At 48.6% G+C, this 8,874-nt stretch overlaps 1 protein-coding gene across 1 annotated transcript in view; it reads right to left on the bottom strand.

Moving 5' to 3' along the window:
* AAAS (aladin WD repeat nucleoporin) overlaps positions 1-6,282 on the bottom strand; it is a 104,884-nt gene extending 98,602 nt beyond the window's left edge. The window contains exon 1 of the mRNA XM_075334535.1: positions 6,148-6,282. The gene's annotated coding sequence lies outside the window, so the exon portion shown is untranslated. The remainder of the gene's footprint in view (positions 1-6,147) is intronic.
* Between the last annotated feature and the right edge of the window lie 2,592 nt (positions 6,283-8,874).

Raw genomic sequence — 8,874 nt, forward strand, 5'->3', positions numbered from 1 at the left:
TTCCGGTGCAAACCCCCCCTCAAATAAAACACTTAAAATGGAAAACCTCAAAGTGAATCTGTCAGCAAGTTTGTGCTGTATAATCTGACCACAACATGAGGAAGGGACAGAGACCCTGATTCCTGCAATGAATTACTTAGTATACTGGGTGCAGCAGACTCAGTTTTCTCGAGCTGTATATGTAGCGCCCCACAGGGCAGGCGGTTAACCTACTCTTCGCTGGGTCGGGTCAGGTGTTGTCACAGGGTTGGCTTGCCCGGTTCCGTTGCCCCAAAGCATACAGTAAATTGTGGGGGAAGCTGGGTATTAGGAAACGTTTTTCATGATGCCACCTGTGGTATGTGGCTGCCGGATTTCTCACCGAGGCAGGTGTTAAGGCAGGCGGGATGGTGTCACTCCCCAGAGGCGGAGCTGGCCGCGGGTGGATGATGAGGGTTATAATGGCCATTGGAACCAAAGCGCTGGGCGGCAGCGCCAGTAAGAACGAGCCAACACAGTCTCTGCAGGATCAGGGTGTAGTTTACTCACAATTTCAGCTGCCAGCCGGGTCACACTGGTCACTGCAGTGATGGGCTCAGGTCGATCCCGAATCCGCGGGAGGTCAGAACCGGTCCGGTAGTCTGTGGGCGCTTCCTCACTGCACTTTTTAGTGCGGGTCCCTGTGGCTTGACGCAGTTAGAGTCCCTTCCGTACTAGGTAGAGTACAGTTCCCTATGCCAGTAGCGGGGATCCCCTTGAGTCGGACCATGATCTAGGCTCCGGAAGTCCTATATGTCACCTGGCTCTGGAAACTTGTGTGGTCGGATGGGCATGGAACTCCTCTGTCCGGCAGAATCTGGTGGTGCTACGTGGAATTACACCACCCTAGGGTGCTGCACCCTGAACAGCACTGGCCACGGGGGAACTGACACAGTATCCTCCTCAGCGACAATTAAACTCCTGTGTCCCACAGGAGCTACCGGCAAAGACGTCCACACGCTGTCACGCCTGCTGGAGAACTCCCTAAACTCTGTAAACTGAGTATGTGACTGCTAAGGCTAAGTTCACATTTCCGTTGTTTTGCATCAGTCACGTGCGTTGCTTGACGTATGTGACTGATGCGCTGTACAACGGATGATAAAGAACAAAATTTTGTCGGACTCCGTTGTGTGCGGGGGGCGGAGCTCGGGGTGGGTGGAGCCGAGCGAGGCCGTGGCACTGAGGACGTCAGTGCCGCGGGGACTGCAGGGCTGGGGACAGGCGAGTGTGTGTGTGAGTACATGCTGAATGCGGGGAAGTGTCGGGCTCCCTGCACAGCCAGGGTAAATATCGGGTAAAAGCAAAGCACTTTTTGCTTGGTTACCCGATATTTATCTTGGTTACCAGCATACACCGCTTAGTGCTGGCTCCCTGCACACGTAACCACTGTAAATATCGGGTAACTAACCAAAGCGCATTGCTTGGTTACCCGATGTGTATCCTGGTTACGGGGGCAGGGAGGCAGAGAGAGCATGCGCAGCAAAATCCTACGGATTGCGCTGCTCAAAAAACGTTACAGGCTGTGTTGCTCCCACCCGGCGGTCAGTTAAAAAACTACTAACCGCGACGCAGCGGATGCAACGCAGCATCATCAGTCACAATCCGTCACTAATAGAAGTCTATGGGGAAAAACAGGATTTCTGCAAAATATTTTGCAGGATACTGTAATCCCTCAAGGCGATAAATTGTGACTGATGCAAAACAACGGAAATGTGACCTTAGCCTAAGGCTGCTTTCACACATCAGTTTTTTGCCATCAGGCACAATCCGGCAAAAACATGAAAAACCGGATCCGGTGTCTGTTATCGCTGGATCCGTTTTTTCCTCCATAGACTTTAATTAGCGCTGGATTGTGCCGGATGGCCTTGCGTTTCATCCGTTTTTTGCATAATCCGGCAAAATTTACTTGTCCGGCAGCTGGATGAAACGTTGAAGCAGGGCTGTTGAGTCGGAGTCGTGGTCGGAGCTCATTTTGGTGGAGTCGGAGTCGGTATAAAATGCACCGACTCCGAAAATATATAATAAATTGGGGACAGTAGTGCAACGCAGAATGTGCTGAATATTTTACTAAATAATAGCATTTAGCATAATGCTTATATTTAAGTGAAAAATGTATTGTAGTACAATGTGATCAGACATTGAATTATTTTTATGATACAATAATCAATATATTTGGATAGAACATAAAATATATTTATTGGAATACAACTTTAGAACACAAAAAAATAATAAATTGTAAATATGTAATACAATATATATATATATACACACACAAGATATATCTGTAATCTACTGTATATTACATAGTGTATTACATATTTGCAATTTACAGTTTTTTGTGTTCTAAAGTTGTATCCAATAAATATATTTTATGTTCTATTCAAATATCTTGATTATTGTATCATAAAAATAATGAAATGTCTGATGTTCACATACACATGTTCATGTACTACAATACATTTTTCCCCTAACTATAAGCAATATATTTCGGAGTTGGAGTCGGTGCAAGAGAAATTGAGAAGTTTGAGTCGAAGGTTTGGTTTACCGACTCCACAGCCCTGCGTTAAAGTGAACGTTTGTGTCCGGCAAAAAAAAAACAAAAAACGGATCGCGCCGGATCCGGCATGTTTTATAATGGAAGCCTATGGACGCCGGATCCGGCAAAAAACGGATCCGGCCGTCGGATCCGTTTTTTTTTAATTGAGCATGCTCAGCATCACACCGGATCTGTCAAAAAAACTGAAGGAACTGATGGAAAAAACTGATGCAAATGTTCAGTTTTTTCGCCGGATTGTGCCTGATGCCAAAAAACTGATGTGTGAAAGCAGCCTAAAACTATGTGCCCACGCTGCGGATTTACCGCGGATTTTGCCGCGGATTTGCTGCGGATTTTCCGAACATCTGCAGCAGCGGCACTTCCAAGCCATTTCAATGACATTTTGGAAATGCTGTGTACATGCCGCGGATTTTTCCGCGGCGGATTTGCCGCGGATTTTGATCCGGAAAAATCTGCAGCATGTCAATTATTGTTGCGGATTTTGGTGCGGATTTTGGGTATAGAATGGGGAAAAAAAATAAAAAATCCGCATCAAAATCCGCGGCAATTTTGCGGTAAATCTGCGGCAAAAATAAGGTGCGGATTTGTCGCGAAAGTCGCGGATTTTCATGCAGAAAAATCTGCAGGTACATTCTACCGTGGACACATAGCCTAAGGCTACTTTCACACATCAGTTTTTTCCATCAGGCACAATCCGGAAAAAAACGGATAAACAAGATCCGGCGCTGGATCCGTTTTATCCCCATTGATTTGTATTAGCGTCGGATTCTGCCTGATAGCCTTGCGTTGCATCCGGCTTTTGCCGGATCCGTCATAATTGTCTAAAGCGGCGGCCGGAGGCAACGTATCTTGTAACGTTTTTTTGTCCGGCAAAAAAAACTGCATCGCGCCGGATCCGGCGTGATACGGCGTGTTTTACAATGGAAGCCTATGGACGCTGGATCCGGCAAAAAACGGATGCAGCTGCCGGATCCGTTTTTGTAAACTGAGCATGCTATAATATTTTGAAAAAAAAACGGATGCAGCACAAAAACCCCCCAAAAAACGGACAAAACGGATGCAAAAACGAATGCAAAACGGATCCAACGGATCCGTTTTTTTTTACGCATCCGGCATAACGGATCCGTTAAAAAACGGATCCGGTGGATAAGGTTTTTACATTTTTTGCCGGATCCGTTGGATCAGGAAAAAAAAGGATTGTGCCTGAATGCAGAAAACTGGTGTGTGAAAGTAGCCTAACTCCCCCTGGTGGCCGTTCCTCCCCCTAACCAGGTCCTAAGCTAGTGAATTGGGGCCCCTGTTGTAATGGCATCCTGTTAATGCCACACACTGTTGGAAACCCCTTTTATACCCGACCCTAGCCCAGTCTCCAGTGGGGAAGCGACAACCCATGTGTGTATAGGCCCCTTTACACACTGAGACTTTCTAGCAATCCCACCGGCGATCCCAACCTGGCCGGGATCGCTACAAAGTCTCTGAGTCGCTGGTGAGCTGTCAAACAGGCAAACCTGGAAAACAGCAATCCGGACCTGCAGAACGACCTAGCTAGTCAGTGGGGACGTTGTAAAGTAGCTTTTTGAAAGGGAAGTCGCTAACGAAGTCGCTGTAAAGTCCCCTTTACACACTGAGACTTTCTAGCGATCATGCTGCACAGCGGGAAACAAAGGACCAAAGAATGGTCCTGAGAGATGTGTAGTGATCAGCGACCTCACAGCAGGGGCCAGGTCGCTGATGTGTTTCACACACTGCAATGTCGCTGGGGAGGTCGCTATTACGTCACAAAACCGGTGACGTTACCGTGATGTTGTTTGCGATGTTGCAGTGTGTAAAGGGGCCTTTTGTGGTTATGGATGATGAAACCAGTACAGACCTCCTTTTGGATCCATGATCAGCACCACACCCGGAGAGGGGTACAGTACCCTGTGGCGACTTGAGCCTCAGGGGCGCCACATATATAACCTAGTAATGGGTCATTCGCGAGCAATCCAACACAAAGAGCCGGCATCCCAGTGAAAGGCACTAAATTCCCTGAGGGGCTCTCACCAGACATAAAATGACACTATCCCTATGAATCAATTTCATTGGCTGGCTGAAATTAGCAGGATTTTGGCTACGTTAATTTCATTTTAAGTGTGTGCTCACCTATGATGAACACATTTAAAAGAGGTGCTTCACTACTCTGCAGTAGTGGCCACATACCTGTAAAACTGATAGGGAAGGCTTTTCCTAAATACCTTGATCAGTTAATTCTGCCTCTGAGCGGTGCTACTGTGGTCTGCTCATCCCAAAGAAGTGACCCTCCCCGGGCTCCGTGACCTCTGAGATCCGGTGATGTCACTTCAACTTCCAGTTGACCTGACATCACCGCAGCAGACCCCGGTCTTCCTAAGTGACTGGGCTGTGGGCAGTGTATCACCGCTCGTCACAGCCCAGCATGTCGTGCTCTCCCTCCTTTGCTGCAGAGCGCCGCAAGCAGGAGCGATGCTGGGCTGTGACGAGCACTCAGGAAGACTGGGCCTGCCATGGTGATGTCGAGTCAACTGGGAGTTGACGTGACATCACCGACTCTCACAGGTCACGAAGCCAGGGGGGCACTTCCTGGGGAGGAGCAGACTGCAATAGCGCTGCTCAGAGGCAGAATTGGCTGAACAAGGTATTTAAAAAAAGCCTTCCCTATCAGTTTAGTGAACCACCTCTTTAATACGGATCTATTTAGGATCCAAAGGAGTCAGCACTTTTTGGTGAGCAGAGCCAAGTGATTCGGCTCACCCCAGAGGCAAACTGCCCATCACTAAAGTAACCCAGCCTACGCCACTGATTGGCAGCTTTCTGTGCATATTGTATAGTGACAGAGCTGCTAATCAGTGCTAGGAACAAGGTGTATTAGAAGGCCAGTTGTCCTATAGTGATAATCTCCTGCTGATAAAACACTGTATTGAAAACAGCAAAATACAGCTGAGTAAGTGACATCACTGTAATCAGGGTCTCAGCCCCTACGTCCTGCAGCTCTAGGATTACATAGCAAAAACCTGCTGGCAGAGTCCCTTTAAACAGGATGTGCACACAGTCATTAGACACGGGCACCCTATGAGTTTTATAAGCCAGTGACAAATCCCCAGCATAAGAGAGGCCACGGCAGACGCTTCAGGAAAGCCACTGCCGGCTCCTGAAAAGCCACGGCCGCCTCCTGGAAAGCCACTGCCGGCTCCTGAAAAGCCACGGCCGCCTCCTGGAAAGCCACGGCCGCCTCCTGAAAAGCCATCAGGCTAAATTCTACTTCATGGCTCCAGATCTACCCCTTTGTTGTGGGATCTGCCCCCTGTGAAGGTTTTGCAGGGTTTATGGCAGAGCTGGTAATGGGGCATTAAATATATAACCCTGACACCACAGACACCAAACCTCTGATGACAACAGGCGACATGCTGCACCCAGGCTGCTGTGGAACCACAAGCTCCAGCATGACCTGTCAATCACCGCTGATAGCATCAGCCATTCCCTGCATTCTACATTAATCATATGTCGTGTACATAATCGCGATATAAAGACCTAACACCACGTCACACTGCACCGACCTGAGGGGATATTCAGAAATCCGCGCCTCCGGCCTGACGAATCAGAGCTGAGAGCGGGCACGGGGACGCGGATGGATGACGTCATTCACGGCAGATGAGTAGCGCAGCCGCAGACGTTTGCAGGTCATGTGACTGCCATGAAGCTTATCCAGTATGAGGCTGCCTGATGGGAGTCTCCGTCCAGCGCTGAGGGGCGCGGTCTCCAACGATGACGTCAGGCAAAGCGTGGTTGGGAAGGAGGCGTGTCCACGGAGCCGCCTACGGATATAGCACCTTTGGCCACGCCCACAAGGCTGATCACGTGAGCCCTCAGTATAGTGGAGCCGCCGGGATCGTTGGATCTGCGGCGCGCGCTCACGGGAGCCGGAATTTGCTGTAGACAGAAAATGACTAAAGAGATGTGTCAGATGGAAAATTTAAAGTTTAACCTCTTAAATGCCATTCGCAAGCTGGATAGCGGCATTTATGCCTATGTGCACACATTGCAGATTTCTTTGAAGAAATTTCTTCAGAGAAATCACCAAATCAGCATCTCTTGACAGGAAAGCCGCTTGTTTTGCCACGTTTTTTATGCGTTTTTCCATTGCTTTCAATGATGACTAAGCAGCCAAAAATGCAGAAAGAATTGACCTGCTGTATGTTTTTTCTGCAACCAACTCTGCACAGAAAAAATCCTGAACGTGAGCACAATACTTTAGGATTTTCATTGACTTTGCTGGAATAAGAATTTCTTTGCAGATTTGTGAAAATATGTAAGCAAAAATGCATGAAAAAAACGCAATGTGTGCACATAGCCTAAGAATACGTGCCCACGATCTAGACATGCTGCATCCTGGACGTGTCCTCTCCTGCAGGGCCGCGAGTGCTGTCCACAGGAGACCGCAGCTGCCTGTGCCCACGATCGAGGTTCGGCCGCTGTGGACTTTTTCTCCAGGAGTGCTAAGAACCGCACGTCCCAAAATCATACTTTGATCTAATGCCACTAGGCGAAAATTACATAACTGAACGTGAGGTTCTTGGTTTAACATTCTGATCAGACTGTATGAGGCCCCCTGCCACGTCACGGGGAACCTCTGAGTGGGCCCCTAATCTATACCTAGAAAGTGCGGTGCTGCGCCAACCGCTGCAGCAGAGACAATGCACCGGCAGGGCAGGTGACCTGGTGCCTCACAGCGCCCATGCTGCAAGGCAGAGTCCCCATGACTCCAGGCCCCACTGACACAAAACCACCACTACAATGGCCACCACACAGCACTAGCACACTGTGAAAGGAGCTGTACACGCACCTTCCACAAGCTTCCAGTGTGTGAATTAGGAGCAAAAATGGCAGAACCCCTTTTTGCAGTCTCCTGCTAATTAAAAAACGCCTGTGCCAAATGGGAGGAGTGCTGGTTCAAGTGTGCTGCCCCCGTGCCAGCAGCCGGGCTGCTTGGATCTGGATCTGCAGTGTGGCTCGAGAGACTCTACCGGACCTGGGGGTCGCACAGACACTTCAAATAAAAGGGGACGTATTTGTACGGAATTTGCCGTAAACAGTCTGTGACGCCACCCTTTCCTTTCTGACTTCCACTTCACTTTCTCCTCTCAACTACTCCACTAGTCTGACACCTTTCCACTTGAATGTCAACTTTCAACTCTCAACTACTACTTTTCCTGCCCCGGGTTCTCTAGACCCCTAGGTGGGCGTTCTCCTTCCGCCTGGTCCCGCCACTGGTGTGCCTATCCTACCCTGGGGGGGGGGGGGTGACTAGGATTTTGTTGGCTAGGTGTAACCCTATATGGGAAGGTGTTAAGCGGGGGCCTATTCTGTGTCACCACCTGGCGGCGCCAGGGCGTCACATTTCCCCTTGGTTAAATACAGACCGTCCGCGGGCTGTCCGACCACCAACATTTATTGTAACCGGAACTGTTAAATATAAAGAAAAAGGGAATAACAAGAATATTAACATTTAAAACATTTCTTCCCTTAATGGGAGGCACCATTCTTAAACGTTGCAAAAACCGGAACGGGACGGAACGGACCACCTTCTTATTGCGCCCCCACCCAAAACAACCTGTTCCCTTGTGCCACCACTAAAACTGGTGCACACCCCTTTTCCCAAGTCCAGGAATGGGTCCGGGTGATGCCCACACGGGCCGGGTAAAAAGTTCCTTACCCGACAGTCCTTGTTGAGGGTCCCATAGTCCGGGGACCCTTGACCTGGAGGTTAGTCACCGATTGCAGTAGTGACTGGGCCTCGGCCTACTCCACCGCAGGCCCTTCCTCCAATCAGCCTCTCCAGAGACTGTGCCGTGCACAATAAGAAGGTAGGTAGGGGTATTTATAAAGCCCAAAAGTTTTTGGGTTGGCCTGCCAGTTCTCGGCCATGGTCCATTTTAACAGTCCACAAAAGAGATAAGACCTAGCATCACCTAGGGCAGGTGCTCTGGAAAAATAAATATAGTACTCAGAGGAAGAGAGTTCCGGCACACTGTACTGTTTCCCAAATTAGAGGAAATACACTGATTCAAGTATTCTTAATCCGTTTTTCTTTATTGAAAAATAATGTAGTGCTGTACATGAATAGAAAATCCGCCAGGACGTTTCGGCCCTAGGCCTTCATCAGGTCGGACAATCTGACTGGAGTATATTTATATGTGAATAAAACAGAAAAACAGATATCAGCGGGTGTAAATAATATACACAGTAGTGACAATCCAAATGAAAATAACATAGTACATATTTGA

Source organism: Anomaloglossus baeobatrachus, chromosome 2 (assembly GCF_048569485.1).
Source record: "Anomaloglossus baeobatrachus isolate aAnoBae1 chromosome 2, aAnoBae1.hap1, whole genome shotgun sequence".
NCBI classification, from domain to species: Eukaryota; Metazoa; Chordata; class Amphibia; order Anura; family Aromobatidae; genus Anomaloglossus; species Anomaloglossus baeobatrachus.